General features: G+C 36.8%; 1 protein-coding gene across 2 annotated transcripts in view; it reads right to left on the bottom strand.

The window, feature by feature from the left end:
• SIK2 (salt inducible kinase 2) overlaps positions 1–21,863 on the bottom strand; it is a gene marked incomplete at both ends in the record, with an annotated part of 92,712 nt that overhangs the window by 57,128 nt on the left and 13,721 nt on the right. The gene's annotated exons all lie outside the window — the stretch shown is intronic.

Here is a 21,863-nt window from a genome sequence, read left to right as displayed (position 1 = left end):
CTTCTTGGGGCATCCAGAAGACTCAGTATTTAAGGTTGTTGGTTTAAACGTCAATGGTTGGTTCCTAGAAGCCAAGTTGTAGCTTAAAGCTCCTCCCTGGGTTTGTGGGTTTAGGAAGGTGATAATCAAGACTCTCATATTGCTAAAAGTGAGCCTAGAGGACTCCAGCCCAATTTAGGCCTTCCATGAGCTTTTTTTTTTTTTTAAAGTAAGAAAACTTTACATTTATAAGGATCTGTATGTACCAGGGACTAAGCTAAGTAATGGAACACAACAATGAATAAAATAGAATAATCTGTCTTAAGGACACTGTTTAATGAAGGAAAGAGATAGCAGAAATGCAGTGTTTCAGCATTATAATATAGGGCAGGAAAAGTTAACACCAAGCTCTATCCATTATCTTAATCTTTAATTTAGACATCAAAATCCCCCAAACTCTCTTGATCCTAACTGATGTTTTCCAATATTACAAATACTGCAAGTCCATATGGAACGTATTCACACTTCTATAATTTTATATTCCTGGTATCAGAAATATTCTTTATTCTCCTACCCATCGGCACAAGTTATTTGTCTTTAAATACTCAAATCATGTAGCAATATAATGTGGTCCAATGGTTTTTACACTTCAGTGTTCATACAAGTCACACTGGAAAGCTTGTGAGAAATGCAAAGCCTGGATCCTATACCCAAGAAATCAGATTCAGCAGATCTACTATGGGTCATAGACATCTTTTTATATACTTATCCAATATACTTTTAAGGTCTGTAGTCTGTAAAACATACTTTGAGAAACACTATTATAATAGTTAAGTGCCTGGGTTTTTTTAGTTAAGACTCATCTAGGTTTGAATCTTACTTTTCCCACTTACTGTGTTATCAGGGGCAAGTGTATTTTACCACTGAGTCTCCCTTTGCTCATCTACATGAAGATAAGGATAATACATGCACCTACATGAGGTTTAAATGGGACAAAACATACAAAACAGGGCCTCCCTAGTGGCACAGGTGTTAAAAACACAGTGCTATCAAGCTATTGCCAGCTACTGTAACATGAGTTCAATCCCTGGCCAAGTTGCTGACCCACATTGTGTAGGAGACCTCTCCTGTCTTGCTTGCTGCTCCCCTCAGCAGTGTATTTCAGTAGATCTGCCTGTTCTACTCCCTACTCTGTCTCTGGTGAATCCTCTCACCCCCACTCCATACTTCTGGCCTACACTTTAGTACTTGTATGCATAAATAAATAAATCTTTTAAAAAAAGACATACCAAACAATAGCCGGGCACAAGCTATGGTAATTATTCATTAAAGGTCAGTTATTGTAACTAACACTATTAACAATAATTTAAAAAAATTAGGTCTTCTAATCAAGGTTATCTGGTGCTGTTTGGTTGCGTCTCTCCAAGCACTTACAATGGTCAGATACTCAGTTAGACGAATACAAGGTAGTCTCATTCACATCTAAGAGCTCCATGTTTCTCATGGTAACTTGTTTAAATTGGAGTGGTGTGCCAAAGGCAGCCTGCCGTCCCAAGATGGTATTAATGACAGGCCGTCTATCACCAGGTTTCTTGGCAAAACTGCAAACTAGATTTGATTTTGGTGCTCTACCAATTTCTGTCATTCTTCCTGCTTCCCTAACACTCCCCATTACCTTACATATAAGTGACCCATTTGAGCAAGAAGCTGTCAAAAAGTCAGATATGATTAATTCTGGCCATAGTGCCCTGGCCAAATTCCCCAAAATTTAATACATACAAGATTTAAAGCCTTATGTGTTTTTTAAAATTAACTAAGGATTAAATTACATTGTTTTATTTATGCATATAAATATCTAATATAAAATACTTATATACAAAAATGTGTATATATAATATAAACTATATGTAAATATATTTATGTATATGTAAATCAAGCCATGTACACATACAAATATATTTATCCTTTTTATTAATATATGTTTTTAGGGTATATTCAATAAATTTGACAGATTTTTTTAAAGAAAGTTTGCATGAGATCTTAGACAAATTGATGCAATAACTTCAACCACAGAATAATGTGGAATAAGTATTTGTATAAAGAGCCCATTATTGGCTTCTTGGTAGAGTTAATAATTATTCTTACATAGCATTTATGAAATGCTTTTGAAGTAGTAAGTTACTTCCATTAAAATTATCAGTCCATTAAAAGAATGCTACAGAGCCGACAAAATCACCCTGGTTAGAATGACATATTTGCCACTGACAAAGCCAAAATCACAATTCATAACACTACTGAAGCAAATTTATCAAATTGGAGTGTCTGCCATAAGGTAGGTGTTTAATGCATAGCTACTGAATAAATGTGCAAACAATGGTTGCCTCTACACATGTCAACTGTACTAAGTACCTATGTTATTTTGCCTTAAAAAAAAAAATCAGCAAAACTAAAGTCTACCACTAAAACTCAGTTAGAACCTATGTAATTCTTATGGATCACAACACTAATAACTTAAATTAATTTTACTTTTACTCTAGTAAAATAAAAACCCAATCTTACTTGCATATGATATGTGAAATACTGTGTTTCAGCAAAGAAAATACAGCTTGAGGTAACTTAACCATTTTATAAATTTAACTGGACCTTAGAAGTACTCTTAGCAAAAGAGTAAAAGCAGTAAAACTCAATTTTACCTTCACATATACTCAAAGGTATAAAATACAAATTTTCCTCTATGCTGAAACTCATAATAAGACAGAATTATTTCTAGAAAATGTATGCCTAAGACCAGCCATGTTATTAACTAAACATAAAAGTAGACTCACTTTGGTTTAACTACCAAATACAACCTTGCTTTAAGAATCTATTACTTTTACTTTCATTTACATTTAGTTTCATTCCATAATTTTATGGAAAGTAGTCTTCCTATGTTAAAATAGGGAAAAACGGAGAACATGCTCAATGCAAATAATTTGTATTTTGACATTTGATAGTGGGGAATTGAACAGAAAAATAAAAAGAGGTTGAGAATAATTATTTAGGATCAACAAAATGTTTATGTTTTTAGTTATTGATGCAAGTTTAGTTACTTGCCCCAAAGTAATAATTATGCCAAAGATTTTGTAACTTTACTAGAGAATCATATTATTAGAATTTCTTTAATAGAGATACAATAAATATTTTCAAAATGATAAACAAGAAGCCATTTCTGTTTTCTAGGAGAATACCATTTTCATAAAAGCTTTTTCTTATGATTGTCTATATAGAGGTCAAAGTCCTGTTCTCAAAGCCTAAAAGAATACCAAGTAGACTATCTTGGTAACTACAGCCATGTGTTTCTATAAAGATCAGAGATTTTTTTTTTATTTCCTCAGAAAGTTTGTAACTGATAGTTTAACCAAGTCATGAGCTAGAAACTGGCTGCTCAGAAAAGTCATAGAAAAAATAATCAATTGCTAAAGCTAAGGTTTGAAATATATCTAAATGGAGGACATTAAGCAATATGTTAGCTGACTAGCATATTGACATAAGGCATATACAACTACTGACCCAATGTTTTACTGGGGCAAAGATCTACGGAATCAGAGTCAATCAATAATGCTTCAAGGACTAACAAACTGTTTATAGTTAATGCTGGGGAGATATGACTGCACTTGCATATGCCTCGAATGAGTGTTCATTAGTAAACCACTAAAGAATATTTTTCTGGGGCCTCCCTGGTGGCACAAAGGGTTAAGTCTCAGCACTGCGAAGCTATCAGCAGCCAATGCAGCATGGGTTCAATCCCTGGCCAGGGAGCTGACCCACATGGGGTGGCAAACCTCTCCTGTCGGGCCGCTGCATCCCTCATCAGTGTATTTCAGTCAGTCTGCCTATTCTGCTCCCCACTCTGTCTCTGGTGAATCCTCTCATGCCCAGCCTGTGCTCCGCACCCCTGTTCTGCACTCCAGCTCTTGTATGCATAAATAAATAAAATAAGAAAGAATAAATTTCTGTCTTCATTCCTTAAATCAACTTCTGGATGTGCAAAATCTTATAAGCACGCCTGGGGGTTAATTTTTTTTTAAAGACTTTTTTTTTTAAGATTTATTTTAATTTATTTATACAAGCACTGGGTACAGTTAGAAGCGCGGGAGGGTGAGAGGATTCACCAGAGCCAGAGCAGGGAGCAGAGCAGGCAGACCGACGAAATACACTGCTGAGGGGAGCAGCAGGCAGCAGGAGAGGTCTGTGTGCCACGTGGGACCCTTCTCCGGTGGCCAGGCGCTGCAGAGGCTGCGGGCAGCTTCGCAACCCAGCACTCGACTGCTGCGCCACCGGGGAGGCCCTAATTTTTATTTTATTTTTTAAATAATGAAAGTTATTCTGGAGAAGAGATTTTGTTATGAAAAAATAGTGTTGCAAAAGTACTAGTGATACCTTCTTTCTGTTCTTCCTCCTATGTGATAAGGACTCCTGATAGTACAATAAAAAAGTAGATGAACTACATATGCATTGTCCTTTCTCATCTATAAAATGTTCTCACCTACTTTTCATTGCTTAATCCTCATGATCATTCCTTGTTAGGTAACTGTGGCAATCAAGTATTATTACCCCATGTAGATGATATAACTTCCTAAGTACAGAACAGAGCTAAGATAATTACATGGGTCTCTTGGTTATCTAGTTGGTCTCTTGGTTATCTAGTTAAGTGGCTTTTCCACCACAGTACTATAAGCTCCAAGAATTCAAATACTTTCACTTCCTTACCTTCATTTATAGATAAGATGTTACCGGATGGGGGCGGGGGGAGAAACTGGCAATAGATTGGCAATAACAATGCATTATTTTAGAACGCAGTGGTCACCAGCTAAATGTATGGCGTATGATTAACAGATTCAATGTCAGAGTATAGACAGATACATGGAATGTGTGCAAGGATCAACAAAATGCTGTACTCACAGATGGAGAGACAAATGTGCAGAAAAAGAATGAAAGTATGTGACACTACCCTAACCAGCTGCAGTGTGCTGAAATATAATAGGCGCTAGTGCACTGGAACTGACAAGCTACAAACATATCAATTATGAAATATGTGTAGCCTGACAGAATTTAAGAAAGAGTGAAAAGTATTCTTTTTGCTGACTAACAACTCAAGAACACAAACACTGACTGGGAGAATATAACTGGTAAATAAGACAGATTCCAGCAGTAGGATCCAGTCAATCCACTTGTCACAGCCTCCCTTCTAGTTGGAACCTTCTCCACAAGTGCTACCCTCTCACATATCTTCTGAACTTAACCGCACAGCTCTCTTGTATTTTTCCAAATAAAAACTACTTTACTTTTTCCAATAGTAAAATCTGTACATATTCATTGTGAAGAAACTTTAAATACAAAGTAATGTACAAATGCAAGTCCTTGTAATCTTACTCCTCAGAGATACTACTATACAGCTTAATTCCTATTTTCTAAAAATTTCCCTGTCTATGAAAATATACATTATAATGAAATATGCCTATGGATTTCATGTATATTATGTATAAATGTATTTATGATATATAAATGTATCAACATGAATCAAACATAACTTAAAAACAGTAAATAGTATTATATAGCAATGTATTTGAAAGTCTAAATGCAATCATACATTTTCTGGCTAAACTTCAAGATTTTCAAATTTCAAGGGCAATTTTTTCACAACTACATTTGATTCAGAATGAGAAATTTCATTTAATCTAAGATACAAACAGATAAACCATCTTCAAGGCTTATACATCCTAAAGAGAGTAAAGTAAAAATGCTTCATTGCACAAACGAGTATTTTGAAAGTATCTCACATACAGTTTTGACTAACTGTATCTGACATAAATCTAGTATTCAAATGAAAAAATCTGATAAAGATTTCATGTGTTATATGTCTAGAAGACAATCTGTAACAAAAGCTTGAATGATTGGCCAAGCAATTTCACTTCTAGTCATTTATCTTAAAGAAATAATTAAAAGCATGTTCAAAGATTTAGTTTTAAGGATATTCATGGTTATATTGTTTATAATAGTGAAAAAATCTGAAATGCTTACCTATAAACAACTGGTTAAGTACCTTAAGGCATATTTAACTGACAGACTCCTAGATAGTGATTTAAAATAATTTTTTAGAAATATATTTACTGATGTGAAAATACTTTCATAAGGTATTAAAGGAGTACAAAAGTACATTTCTATTTCTTATATACACACATATAATATATTCCTTAAGAAATATATACATATATTTTATATATTTCTTAGAAAGTGAAATACTTATCATATGATCCAGGCATTTCATTCCTATGTATTTAACCAAGAGAAAAGAATGCATATAGCTACACACAGATTTATATAAATATGTATAGTGATTTTATCTGTAATTCAGAAACTGTAAACAACCCAAATATCCATCAACAGGTGAATGGATAAATTGTGGTATAGCCAAGCAAGGGAATATGACTCAACAATAAAAAGGAGTAAACTACTGAAATATCCAGCACCATGAATGAACCTCATAATAATTATGCTGGAGTTTGAATGAACCAGAGAAAAATAAAAGTATATACTACAGAATTCCATTTATATAAAATTCCAGAAGCTAATTTACAGTGACAATTCAGATTAGTGGTTGCCTGGGAGTGAGGGAATAAGAACAGGTGGAGAGAAGGATTACAAAGGGATACGAGGAAACTTGGTGGGGGTGGTGAACATGTTCATTATCTTGATTATGGTGATGGTTTCATGGGTTAACACACAGGCCTAAATTTTTCCAGTTCAGGCATACACACACACACACACACACACAATCCTTATGCTATCACCCCACTGTTTTGCTTGAAATACAAAACACAAATGGAAAGGTGCCTAAAACATAAAGATGCAGCTTAATGAATTACTATGAACACTCATATTACCACCATCGAAACGAAGAAACAGAACTTTTCCAGCAACCCAAGCACCTCTCTCACATTTCCTTTCTAATCACAACTCCTCCCTCTCCCACAAGTAAGTAATCCTACTGATTTTTATGGTAATCACTTTTAAAAAATTAATTTTGCTGTGTCAGCATACACCCTCCCCCCCCCCCCCAATGATACAGCTTAGTTTTAACATGTTTTTGGGCTTTACAGAAATAGAATGTGTTCTTCTGCATCTGTTTTCTCTTAACATGTCTTTAAGACTCACTCATACTGAGTGTAGTTGTAGCAGTATATATTCTGTTGTATGGATATACTACCACCATATTTATCCATCCTTCTGCTGATAGGTATTTTGTTCTTTCCTATTTGGGACGATTAAAAACACGACTGCTATGAACATTCTTTTTGGAGCATCTTGGTTTATATGTACACAAAATAGAGTGAAATTTCTGGGTCACAAAATATATTTATATTTGACTTGACTTAATAATGTACATACCACACCAGTATAGGAGAACTCTCTTGGCTCTGTATCGATGAATTTCTTTTACAGTACTTATTGCTACCTGAACCTTTCTTCTTTATTTGTTTATTGGATTTACTCCCCCAGTGTGGACAGCTAAAGGGGCTTTATTTGTCTTGTCCACTGGTCTACTCTGAGCTGTGACTGGTACAAATATTTGTTGAATTATAAATGAATAAATGAAAATTCGAAACCATTAGTAATTCAGCCAGGGCAAAACAAAAGGACAGTCGGCCTTGCTTGCTTGGTGACTCTAAAAATACTCATGTTATATAATTTAAAAAAAAAATGATACACAGTGACTTAAATGTTACAATTCTAACTAGGGACAGCCAGTATAAATAAAAAAAATAAAGGTGGAAGGAAACCAAAATGTAGGAATATTTGTCTCGGGGAAATAAAAGATATTTCCCCTCCCCCAACTTTCCCCCTACCTTTCTTATATTTTCCAAAATTTCTTTAATAAATATATTACTTTTGTGGAAAAAAAAACCTTAAAAAGTATATAGCAATGAAAAAGAATGAACTACTGATACATATAATAACATGGAAAGCTAATCATGAGCTAGAAGTGAACTAATGAGAAACTAAATTAGGGTTAATGCAATGGAAATATTAAGACAAGACAGAAATGATGTTTTTCAAAGGAAAAAATGTAACCCTAGGGTAATTCACTAGACATAAACATAAGAAGTTGGAGGAGTCAAAGATAATTCAGATGAAAAGAATGGTCAAACTGTTGACAGAATTTTAAACACAGGCTTATTTAGAAGAAGATGAGAAAATGTATTCAGTTTTGTATTTATTTTGTAGGTTTCACAGCCGAAAGTATGAATCTGGAATAGGGTAATTTTATAAAAGGCCCAGGTCAAAGACTTGAGAATGAATTCCTGGATGAATCGAAGTCTTTGGAATATAGAAGCTCACCATGAGAGAATATACAGAGCTCTTGCTCTTTGGGGACAGAAAAATAAGACAGAGAGACAAATCTTACAGTAGGAAAAGAGACTTGACACAAAAGAGAATTTCCCAGAAAAAAATTTCCCTTCACTTAGAACAATTAGAAAACTGGCCAAAATATATAAAACAACTTTCTTCAGACACTGGACCACAGGCAACATGGGGCTGTGATCCCTCAGAATGAGGAAACAAATGAAGTGATACCTATAATCTGGTTTTCTGTCTAGAGGCACATTCTGTACCTAACAGCAGGGACAAAGATCAAGCAGAGCATGCTGCCTTATGAGTAGAGGGGATGGAAATTAGAATTCCAGAAGTCTGAGGTTTCTAGAAGATGTGGGGCAAAGTTTTGGAGAAGAGGGAGATATGTAAGAAAAATTCACAAATCTGAATAGGGGTGCCATTAAGTCTCTGCTAAGTACTCAGACATGTGTGCACAGGATAAAATTCTACAAAGCTGGGCAAAGAATGATTGAGGTGCTGTAAGCCAAATGGTTCTCATTGCTCACATAGGTCTGAGAAGCATTCAGAGTTCCATCAGCTAAAGTGGAGCGTTCTCATTGAACATTCAAGGCATTCATTTCTAGTACAGACCTGAAAAGACCACAGCTGAATGGTAAGCTAACCTACCCCCAAGTGTAAATATTATACTCTAACAGTCATCTGAAGAAAACTTGAACTGCTCAGAGAGAATTACAAGTAACTCTCAACTGCCTACCAAAGTTCAACACTCTTTAGGGGAAGACAATAAAGAGACTTGACAATACAAAAGTCATGGCATCTAGCATTCAATATGAGATGAGATGAAGAAGTAGGGAAAATATAACCTATAATCAGGAGAAAAACAGACAACAGAAACAGACCCAGAAAGAGAGATGAAACTATCAGACAAAGACACTAAATCAGCTGTTTTAATTATGCCCATGTACTTAAAGGAAAATATGTTATAAGAAAAAAAAGGACAATCTAGAGATAAATATGTAAGTTCAACCTTTTCCCAGGAATAAGAGGATACATCCCATCTTGGGAAAAAACAAATTGTTTTTGGAAATAAAAAATCTAACTGTTGATGTACAAACCTTAAGCAACCTGAGAGACCAGAAGCCTCAGCAATAAAAAATGCCTTAAATCAATATAATTTATGCAGAAAAATCACCCAAAGACTCAGGAACTGATGACACAAGAACTCTGCAAGTTGGTGTTAATGAAGTTACAAGAAGGGTGATCTGTTGAAGATGGTTAAAAACACTTCACTCCAGATCTCCACTCTCTTTCTACAAAACTGGATTCTCTAGACTTAGTGTCTCCAGGCACAGTTGAGAATAGGACACCACACTGAAACAAAGGGATTAAGTAAACATATATTCACCAGCCACTGACTTGCTTCTGTCTTCCCTACCTATGAAACCAAGACTCCTGAAACTGGGTCTTTACCTTCTGGGCAGAGTCTTCTAGGAATCTATCAACTCCAGTGTAAATATATAAACATGGGAATCTCCAATGAAAGAACACAGCTGGATCACACCTACAGTAAAACATGCAGCTGACAAATCCCATCCACTGCCTTGGTTTCAAATCAGCTGCTTTATAGTTTCCTAAACCAGAAAGTGACAACCAAATATGTTTAGAAACAATCTAAAGAAAACTTCTAACACAAAATATGTAGAACAAAACATACACACGTAGAGGAAAAAAATCAACTTGGAGGAAAGAAGAGACTATATATATAAAGAGAAAATATATTAAAAAAAGTCATTGTTCTGAGAGAACTCACATAATAAAACCATCAAGGATCATTTGAAAAGGATCAGGGAACAAAATAAATTCAGAGATATTTAAAATACAGCAGCAACAGAAAAGTTGGAAGATAAAGTTTATAAAATCCCCCAGAAGCAGAGTGAAAGAAGAGAGACACAGAAGAGGGCAGTTAGAGGGCCAGTTCAAGGGGAACAGTATCTGACTAATAGGTATTCATGAGAGGGAAAACAGAAAATTAGGAAAGGAGACAAATCAGCTGAGCAATTCAAGGCTGTTCCTACAACTGAAGGCTTTGAATTTACAGGGAAAAAAAAGCGACCACCAATAGCCCAGCACCATGAAGCAAAACAGAATCACAGCAAGGCAGCTCATTGTGAAGTTTCAGAGCACTGGGGGTAAAGAGATGATCTGACAACCTCACAGACAGAAAATAATTTGCAATAAAGGTTCAGGAACTGGATTACTTTGGGCTTTTCCAAAGCAATCCTGGAAACTGTGAGACAATGGAACAATGTCCTCATTATTCTGAGGGAAATTATTTCCAACTTAAAATTCTATTCCAAGACAAACTACTGAGTATTATGGTACACATGCAAGGTCTTTAGAAATGTAATATCTCAAAAAATGTCCTCCTCTACACCTTTCCTCAGATTTCTGCTCAAATATTTATCAGAGGCTTTTTATTAATTTAAATTTTATTTTTATATTCCCCATACAATTACAACCCCCTTATTTTGACCCCAATCCCTCCTTTCCCCGCCCCCCACTCCCCATAGAGTGTCTCTGGTTCATAGTTGTTTGTTGATTTTGATATTTTCTTTCTTATAGTTATTCTTTTTCCTGGTACCTTATTTAAGTTTTCTAGATTCCTGCTATGAGTGAGACCATCTAGTATTTTTCTTTTTCTTTCTGGCTTATTTCACTGAGCATGATCCCTTCCAACTCCATCCATGTTGCTGCAAATTGCATGTGTTTATCTTTTTTGAATGCTGAGTAATATTCCATGGTGTATATGTACCACATCTTAAAAGCAATATACAGATTCAATGCTATTCCAATAAAAATTTCAATGTCATTCTTCAAAGATAGAACAATTATTGATGAAATTCATATGGAATTATGAATAGCCAAAAGATTTGGCTATTATAAATAGCCAAAGCTCTCCTGAAAAAAAAAGAAGGGAATGGAGGCATCACACTCCCAGACTTCAAACTATACTACAAAGCATAATCATCAAAACTGCATGGTATTGGAACAAGAACAGACACAGAGACCAATTGAATCGTATAGAAAATCCAGAAATAAACCCACAGATTTATGGTCAACTAATCTTTGACAAAGGAGCAAAGACTATGCATTGGAGCAAAGAAAGTTTGTTCAATAAATGGTGCTGGGAAAACTGGGTCGCTACATGCAGAAGAATGAAGCTTAACTACTACCTAACACCATACACAAAACCAACTCAAAATGGATTAAAGAACTAGACACAAGACCTGAAACCATAAAATACATAGAAGGAAATATAGGCGAAACACTACATGATATGCACATCAAAGACATCTTTATAGACACATCACCCAAAGCAGTGATAGTGAAGACAAAGGTAAACAGCTGGGACTACATCAAATTAAAGAGCTTCTGCACAGCAACAGAGAGGCTTTCCTTGACCAACTTTTATGAAAGAACAAATCTTCATCCTAATCCCTACCCCTTATCTTGTCTCTGAAATGCTGACTTAACACATTTTCTTTTAATCCTCCAAAATGAAACATTCTCACTAAAATAAAGTTTCAAGATGGCAAGGAATACATTCATTGATATGTTCTTAGCACCTAGAACCAGTGTGATATACAACAGACTTTTGATAAACAATGTATTGCTTTGATAGGAAGAAATTCTTACAATGAAGCACAGATCATTTATGTGTGAGGATGAAATGAAGGCATTTTCAGAAATATATCTCAAAAGTTTAACTCAGAGAACTCTTTCTGAAAGCAGAAAAAAATATTCTCCAAAAAGGGATGAGAAGATCTTCGTTATGTACTATGGCTTTCCCATTTTATCCCAAGTAGGAAATTCCTCTTACCACCTTAATTAGCAATAAAATTTACCTTTGGTTCTCCCCTTTAGCAAGCAAAAAAGCAGCTTTCTCTGAATTAATTCAATCTTATTGAAATGTCTTAATACAATGATTCACTTAGTAGAAATTTATCCTGAAAGAAACAGAACACAGACTGCCAAAAGCCTCACATTAATAGAATTTGGCTGGGTATGGTTATGGCCAAGATCAGAATAGCTGATGCTTCTTTCTCTCCCCCCTTCACTGTAGCCTAGCTGCAGCTGCAGCTGCCAGACACGGGAGAAGCTCACTGCTCACAGCACAGAATGTCAGCTTTGAACCATAACTCAAGGCAGCCTGCCAATAATCAGCAGGAGATAGCTGAAATTAAAACAGAAGTTAACAGGAAAACTGGACTGCCTTTCAGAAACTTGTCTATTCAATTAAAGCCTGTTATGCTTATATTTCCAAACATATGAAGCTTAAAAATAATTTATTTAATCATCTCTGACAAATCCATTTCATTCATCAAACGCTCAGAACCAAACTTGTTCCCTGAGATGTATAGGCGTCAACGTTTTAGACGCAGAAAACGGACTGCGAGGCCCCTTGGTGCAGTGCTTAAAAGTCACTCATCTTTTTTCCTTTGAAATCCCCAGCACTAGTCATAGTATCAAGTACATGAAACTCAATAACCTCATACCACCCCCTCATTTTTAGAAGATACCGAGGCTTAGAAAGGTTATAGGGCTGGCCCTGGGATGGTTCTGTGAGATGTGGGGATAGCACACAGGCCTTGCTCTGACTTTTCCTTTGATGTCTGACCCTATTCAGACCAAGGGGGCAGGGAGAGCCATGAATCATATTGCTCTTTCATGTAGTTACTAGTCTCCCCAAAAGTTAACTAGAAAGATTAACCAACAGTTCAATTAGATCTGACTTTTTCAAAGGTTGCTATGTTACAGGAGTCTAATAAAGATTTAAAAAGAAAGATCCTAAATTTTACATCTACGTCTAATTTTGTCTGCATGAATTTAACATTTGCATATCCCTTCTGAGGTATACACCAATTTACTCTCTCTCTTAACATCTTCCATCCTCAGATGTGTGAACGCAGTTTTTGCCTCTATATCTGCACAGTAGATTTTGTTCAGTCAACAAAGCTCATGCAACACATGACTGGGACATTACTGGAAAGGCAGACAGGCACTGCATCATTGTACCAATTCTTTTTTTCTTTAAGTTTTTTTTTTTTAATTTTTATTTATTTATTTACACAAGAGCTGGGGCACAGGCCAGATTCGCGGGAGGGTGAGAGGATTCACCAGAGACAGAGTGGGGAACAGAACAGGCAGACTGATAAAATACACTGCTGACGGGAGCAGCAGATGAGACAGGAGAGGTCTGCCGCGCCATGTGGGATTCTCGCTGGCTGGCAGGGATTGAACCCGCACTGCAGAGGCTGCGGACAGCTTCACAGTGCCGCGCTCAACCGTCTGCGCCACCAGGGGAGGCCCTCATTGTACCAATTCTATACCCATCTCCCCTTTTGTATTGAAAGCAATGGAGAACCACAGAAATATTTGAAGTAGAAAACAGGATCGGCGCTACAGTTTAGAAAGACAATTTTGACAGTCACACAGAAAATAGATTACAAGAGGGACAAATCTGGAGATAAAGAGACCGCAGGCTGCTGAGGCCATGCAAGTAAGAAGTGAGGAAGGTCCAAACTGAAGCAAAGATGGAAGAAACCGGAAAAGTGACAACAGATTTGAACAGGACTGCAAGTGGGACATCGGCTAATAATTTAAAAACCCAAAGAATTAAAACTTAAATTAGAGTCATATTGGTATTAGAAAGTGTTCAAAACCTTCAAACTGTATTTAAACACATAATGAGAGGCAAATGAAGACTTTTCTAACATTACCTTCATGCTGTTAAGACAGTAACCAAAGGCCACACAAACTGTCCCTTAGGTACTCTGAGATCTCAAGGGTCTAAAGGTATTTTGGCTAAAACAAAGCCCCTTTCAGTTTCTGTAGCTAGCATCCTAATATGTTACCACTGAAAGGGAAAGACAGGAAATGAATCAATAAACCTCAGGCACATGCTTGGCCTAGAAAGACACAGAATATCAAGGCACAGAAATCTGAAAACAAAGGCTTTGGGTAATTTAATTACCAAGCCGGAATCTGCTGACTGCCGGTTTAATTGTTTGAACAGTGCCCAAATTGTCTGATGAAGTGGCCACCCTAACATTTTTGCACCATTTACTGCATGTGACCACAGGGACAAATAACGAGAAATAGTTCTAAAGATTGTAGGAATCTTCAGTAACTTTCATCCATCACACCTGTGATTTCAAAGGAAAAATGAAGAGTCAAACCTTGTATTTATAAATAACCCCAAGCTCTTTTTAGCAAATTCATTTACCATTACATATTCCATGTGGCCAGATCAAGAAAATAATATCCTTCAGAGATGAGCACCAACAGCTATACAAGAATTGGAAAAGCAAAATTACTTGGATTAAATTTATATGCTCTTATTTACCATTACACTCTAAAAGGTTATTTTAGGGACGTGTGGGTGTAGAAGAATGTAACTGTAGGGTGGTAACTACCGGTAAGTGCTCAACAACGACTCAGTACACTAGAGGATGCCAATTTTCTCCTTGATTCAGTTAGTCTTTCCCCATTCTTGTTCATCTCCTGAAGAGTAAAGCAGCAGAAAACTCCTTTCAAAAAACGAACAAAGAAGTACCTCAGACTACTCAACCTGGCAGATTGCTTTCCTGTTGGCTTCAGTGAATAAACAGGTGAAGAAGGCCAAAGAAGACTATTGCACCATTCATTCAACAGGTGTTTAAAAATGTTGTGCATTGTGCTAAGTTCTTAGCAGAAACTTACAATGTAGTAGAGATAAAAAGACACACATGAAGACTTTAAATAACAATGAAAGGCAGTATGCAGATCAATTCTAAAACGAGTTGTGCAGGAGAGAGAAGCATAATGGTTCCCATAAGGGGAAATCAATGCAGACAGAATTAACTAAGAAAGTCTTTATTGAAGAGATGGAACTTTTTATTGAAAGCTAGACCTTTAAAAAAGGCAGGATGTGAATATGTAGAGAACATAGGCCCTTCTAGAGCTCCAGATCAAAATGAACACAGATTTGAAATCAGAAATTTCTATGTTCTATTTTGAGAACCAGTACAAAGATCAGCTTAGTTATGGGTTCTGTGGTCATTAGATTTGATTTGGTCATTAGATTTGGTAAGGAGTTCACTGGCCAGCTGCCAAAGCCCTGAAGACAGGAACACAAATGCCTCCTAAATAAGGAGGAAATACAGGGCTGTAGTTACACAAGAAGTTATATCAAGAAGAATAGGGAAGACCCACCATAACGAACACAACCATTATTTTCCTTGCCTGTTTCTAGTTTTAATAATAGCATTAAATTATGATATCTATCAGTATGCAACACAATTAACTGACAAGTTCAGGAAGATGAGGGCAAAAATCCTTCAGGCAGAAGAAATAGTAATGTACAGCCACAGGTATTTCAAAGAACTTCAGGAAGACATATTTATAGAGTGGATGGAGCCATAAAAAGCTCAGGCTCTGAAGTCAGACGATAGCTTCAAGTCTTGGTGATGCCACTTGCTTGCTCCACGTAGGGGGAGAATTATTTAGCCTCTCTGTTCCTAAAATTCCCCAAATGTAAAATGGAAAATGTAGAAGGCACTTGAGAGGGTGAAATGATAGGTGTATGGGACTGAGCACACGCTAGCAAATGGTAAGTGTTCAAGAAATGATCACTTTTGTTACAGGTTTTTTTTTTTTTAAAGACTTATTCATTTTTATACAAGAGCTGGGGTACTAGTCACAGGCGCCGGAGGGTGAGAGGATTCACCAGAGACAGAGTGGGGAACAGAACAGGCAGATGGACCGAAATACACTGCTGAGGGGAGCAGCAGGTGAGACAGGAGAGCTCTGCCGCGCCATGTGGGAATCTCCCTGGCCAGCCGGGAATCAAACCCGCGCTGCAGAGGCTGCGGACAGCTTTACAGTGCTGCACTCAACCCGCTGTGCCACCGGGGAGGCCTACATGGGTTACAGTTTTTAAAGTCAGAGCATGTAGAGTGTAATGATCCTTGTTGGCCTTGCTAAGGAGCCTGGATTTCATCTCAAAAGCAATTAAAAGGGAAAAATTTAACTTGATTATGTCTTAAAAAGATGGTTCACTTAGTACCTCTTATAAGACGCTGCAATTGGAAATTTTATTTTAGAATTTACTATCAAGAGAAGCTCTGCTTTGAAGAATAGATACCTTTCTTCTAGACAAAATTCTGTAAACGACGACAATTTTCTTTTTGCTCCGACAACCAGACAGCTTAGAGCCAAATTTGCAGCTCTCGGGTTCCTGCTGCCTGCCATTTTATGTGCCCCCTTCCAGGGATGTTTCCTTCTCTTACCATGTATTTTCTGATTCAATTCTTTATTTTTCTTTATATTTTAGAATTACTGTTTTTGCATTATTCTCCTTTAAAGCTATTTCAACCCTTTGTGGAATGATATGCAATATAATTAACCAAATAAAAACAAAGGGCATAAACACCATGATCATGCACTGTATATGCATTCCCAGCATGCTACCAAAATCACTCTTTTGGCATAAACCAAGTCAGATGGAGGTAGAAACCAGATGGCGCAGGAAACCTCTCTCTATGCAAAAAAGCAGCAGATGAGGACAGTGCAAAGACCCAAGGCCTTTCCTGAATTAGCAGGGCACAGTGAGGGCAGTCAGTGCCGGGAGCAGAAGAGAACTTAAAAGTAGAAAGCTGCTGAGAAGTTATGAACAGGCTCAAGATCTTTTTATATCTGAATGTTTTCCCCAAAAATGTTTCACTCTCTTTAGAACCTTCACTTGCTCTACTCTTCTATTTTCTCAGCTCATGAGCCCCCAGTGCGGCTTTACTTATCTCCCTCCTGAACTCGACCTCACGGTTTAGTCATTGCGACTCTGACCTCTGTGGGTGCACCAATGCCTACATGCATTTGACCTTCTACTATTCCAGTCCCTAACTGGGGTCACTCATACTGTCCACTTTTTGTCCTCCTGCGTTGGAAAGCACTGCTGACTGTGCGTCTACCATGAACTCCCACACTGCTAATTATCGATGCTTTCATTCATCCCTTGAGTGCCATATGAACACTGCCAGCTGCTCTAAACCCTTCCCGGCCCCACAGGGCTAATGTGCTGTGCTTTCCCTGCTGTCTCATCTGCTGCGTTACAGAATGAATCAAATCTATCCTATGCTGACAAATTCATGCTCCATTTTGCCCCATAGCTCCTCTGCAGCCCTATCATTAGTACAGCTTTTCCTTGCTACCCATGTGACTACAACTTCTGGAAATCTGGTTTTGGCTCCTAATTTATGGAAAGGTAGTCTCTTCAAAGTGTCTCTATCCTCTCTTCATGACTAAATTTACCCTCTTCCCATCCTTCTATTCCAAGCTCTCTCCCCCTTTGACTAATTAGGTCAGAAGCTGTCTTTATTTCCCAATTCCACTTCTCCCACCTGCCTTCCAAAAGAAGACTTAACCCAAACGTCTTTCTCAGCCTCTTCTCTTGGAGTTCTCATTAAATACAACTTCACCTATCACTTCCATGCAGGCAATTCTTAAATTTATGCCTCTACGGCTAAACTTTCCTTTATTGAGAGTGAAAAGGATTTATTGAGGTATACTTTATATAGAGACAGTAACATGCAAATCCCTAAGGTGATTAGTTAGATGCAATGTGGTAATGGCATTCTCTGTATAAGCACCACTCAAAACAAAAATGATCATTTTCATCACCCAAAAATAGTTCTCTCTGGCCCTTTTTTGGTCAGATTTCCCTCTTCCAAGAAAAAGTGGAAAGAGGCAACAACTTTCAACACCTATTACTATTTATTAGTGTTGCCTACTCTAGAATTTCATGTAAATAGAGCTAAATACACTATATTCTTTCATTCCTAGTTTCTTCTGTCTATAAAATTTGTTCGTCTTGTTGTATAAATAGTATTGTTCCTTTTTGTTGCTCTATTGTCTTTCATTACATTACTATACCAAATTTGTTCTGGATACAGTCCTCCATTGGTGGACATTGGGCTACTACTGCTTATAAAAAGGTTGCTATGGACATTCTTATAAAAGTTGTTGTATGAAAATAAATAAAATCTTTAAAAAAAATTAAAAGGGCTTCCCCAGTGGTGCAGAGGGTTGAGCACAGTGCTGTGAAGCTGTTTGCAGCCTCTGTAACACCAGTTCAATTCCCAGCCAGCCAGGGAGATACCCACATGGCGTGGTAGACCTCTCCTGTCTCACCTGCTGCTCCCCTTAGCAGTGTATTTCAGTCAGTCTGCCTGTTCTGTGCCCCGCTCTGTCTCTGGTGAATCCTCTCACCCTCCAAAGCCGCTGGCCTGTACCCCAGTTCTTGTATAAATAAAATCTTTTTTAAAAATTTAAAAAAAAAAGTGCTGACAAATTCATGCTCCATTTTGTATGGGCATATAACTTTGGATAATTACCTAGAAATGGAATTGCTGGGTAACAGAGTTTAATTTTGTAAGTAATTGTTCTCCTAAGTTGTTGTATCATTTTATACTCCACCAGCAATAAGTGAGAATACTAGTTGCTTCATATCTTTGCTACTATGTAGTTTGCTCAATCTTTTCAATTTTAGTCATTTTATTGGATATGCAATGTTATCTCATCGTGGTTTTTAATTTGCATTTCTCTAATGACTATTAATGTTAACTAATTTTTCATGTGCTTGTTGACCGTTTATGTATCTCCTTTTGTGAAGTGTCTGTTTCCAGTCTTTTGTAGACTGTTAAACAGGGTTGGTTGTCTTTATTGCTGAATTTAAATTTGTCTTTTGAATGTCATTTGTTTCCATATATTCTACTGCTAACAGTGTATATCAGACTAAATGTATTAGTAGTATCTCCAACAGTACATTTGAAATTTAAAGTGTAATTTCTCAGTTGGGAACCAGAACTCTTTATTGCTGTCAATGGCATCACGAGCATTCTCCAATCATATTTGCTTTGTATCCTAACTCGATGTTTTCCTCTTGACAGTCAATAAGAACTCTTCCAAGTAGAGTTGTTTATCAAGGTATAGGTTCTGAGATTGTGTTGTTCAATTTGGACTGTGCCACTTATTTACTGTGTAACTCTGGATAAAATACTGAATGTCAGTCCCTATCTTGTAACAGTTTATGTGAGATTTAAGTCAGTAAATTGTGCAAAATACTTTAAATAGTAACCAGGGCCTGCCTGGTGGTACAAAGGGTTAAGTCTCAGCACTATGAAGCTATCAGCAGCCACTGCAGCATGAGTTTGATCCCCCGCCAGGGAGCTGACCCACATTGTGCAGCAGACCTTTCCTGTCTCTCCAGCTGCTCCCCTTAGCAGTGTATTTCAGTCAATCCGCCTGTTCTGCTCCCCTCTGTCTCTGGTGAATTCTCTCATCCCCTCCCCCACACCTCTGGCCTATACCCTAGATCTTGTATATATAAATAAATAAAATAAATGCTAAAAAATTAAATAGGAACCACCAAAAAGGGAGTGCTCAGTGAACAGTACTGATTGTTATTATCAGAATTGGAAAGGCCTTTTTAAAAAAAGATTTATTTATCAGCAGGTGAGAAAGGAGAGGTCTGCTGTGCCATGTGGGTCAGCTTCCTGGCTGGGATAGAACTCATGCTGCAGTGGCTGGTGATAGCTTGATAGTGCTGAGACTTTAACCCCTGAGCTACCAGGGAGCCTTGGAAAGGCCTGTTGACTAAAATCTCTTCTCATGATTCTGACAACTAACATCTTCACCTAAGTATTTAGTCTCATACATAAACAAATAAAATAGTCTGCTAAACAGCCTCTGTTCTCCTTTTCTAATTCAGATTACATACCACAGCTGGATTTAGCTTCTTTAAAAAAGTCTTTATCCACATCATCACCTTTGGTTTATTATCAGCTTTTGGTTCCCTAATGACAACTCTAAAAAATAACCTTTAACCCTTATCCAAACACTCAAGGTCCTTACGCACCTCTCTGAACATATGACTTTTATATCCAGGAGAAAGAATCCAAAAGGGATTTAAAGGATTATGCCAAAAATAGGAAGAAGGCAGAGGAGCAAGGTAAGTATATTACTGAGGGAAATGCAGGTAAATCCAAACTAATCAGCTAAAAGAAGTGAAAGTGGTTGCCTTTGAGGAAGGGAAAATGGGAGTGGGGAGAAGAATGAGAAACTGATATTTTTGCTAATAAATCTTGCAGGATCATTTGGTTTCTTAAAATAGTAACAATACATATTAAACTTTTATAAAAATAAAAAACATGTAAGAAAGAAAGATACAAAGGAAGGATTAAAGGCAGGAAGGAGGGTTGGTTATTAACTGAAGCAAGAAGTACACTGTGCAATTTGGTTGTTCATACATTGACCTATGTAAGGATTAACTGGCACATTCATTTACTTAGAGGAGTTAGCCTATTTGTAGCCTGAGGAGTTTGAATTTTATCCAATAAGCAACAGGAAGTTAAGTGAAGGTTAAGAAACAAGGCAATAACATAATAAAAATATATTCTGGGAAGATGAAGCAAGAGTTATATCAGAAATGTACTTGACTGGGAAAAATTAGGGATGGTAAAACATGAGGTCTTCACTAATTGAGACATGAGGTGATGAAAGCCTAGATCAGGGTGATGATTGTGGAAACAGAAGGATTTAATTTCAAGCCATTTTTCAAGAACACAGGGTATGGTTTGCTGGCCAACTAAATATGAAACTAAGAGAATAAAAAGAAAAAAAAGGAACACAATGTCCTCCAGCATAAAGTAGGAACTAAAGGAATACTTATAAAGTTAAATAAAGAGTAATTCCAAAGTTACAAACATGAAAGATTAAACCTTAACATGTAGTTTTGAATACATGGTTCGAATACTATTCATGGAGTTCTTTTTCATCTAAGTCTCCAATTGACATAAAACATTTTGGGCTCAGAATTCACTTAAAATCTTGTATATATTTTCCATTACTTGCTTAGTGTCCCATGGACTGCATCTTTTCAATTCTGTTATACTTTCCTCATGGGTTCCATGGCTGAGGAAGCAGACTGGTAATCTACCAGATTGCTCTATGCTTGCACCTATTTGAACTTAAAAGTTTATTCTGTCTTGATATCATTTTTACCCCAGATATTATGCATTAAAAGTAAATGCTATACAATAAAAACCCCAAAATTATGCTTCAACTTAAAAAAAAAAACAATGTGACACAAACTTTATCAAAGGTTTTAGCAAGAAAGAGCAATTAAGAACATTTCATTTTCATAAAAATTACATCTAACAAGTAACAGCTATTTCTAATTTACTGCTAAAACTATATAGTCTGATACTTCAAAAGTATTTGAATGGTAGAGACTTAAAAATACTTCCCTTGATTGCACTAGTCCTTAACACCTCCCCACTTCTTCCTCCCTTTTTTCAGCAGAAATCTTTTAAAGATTTGTTTATTTTGCTTTCTCCATTTTTCTTCTCTCATTTGCTCTTAAACTCCATATTTCTAACTCTTGGCCCACTTTCTTGTTCCAATAAAACCGC

This window comes from Talpa europaea (assembly GCF_964194135.1).
Source record: "Talpa europaea genome assembly, chromosome: 12".
Classification (NCBI taxonomy): domain Eukaryota; kingdom Metazoa; phylum Chordata; class Mammalia; order Eulipotyphla; family Talpidae; genus Talpa; species Talpa europaea.
Note: the sequence above shows the minus strand (reverse complement) of the source record. Positions and strands in the feature narration are given on the sequence as shown.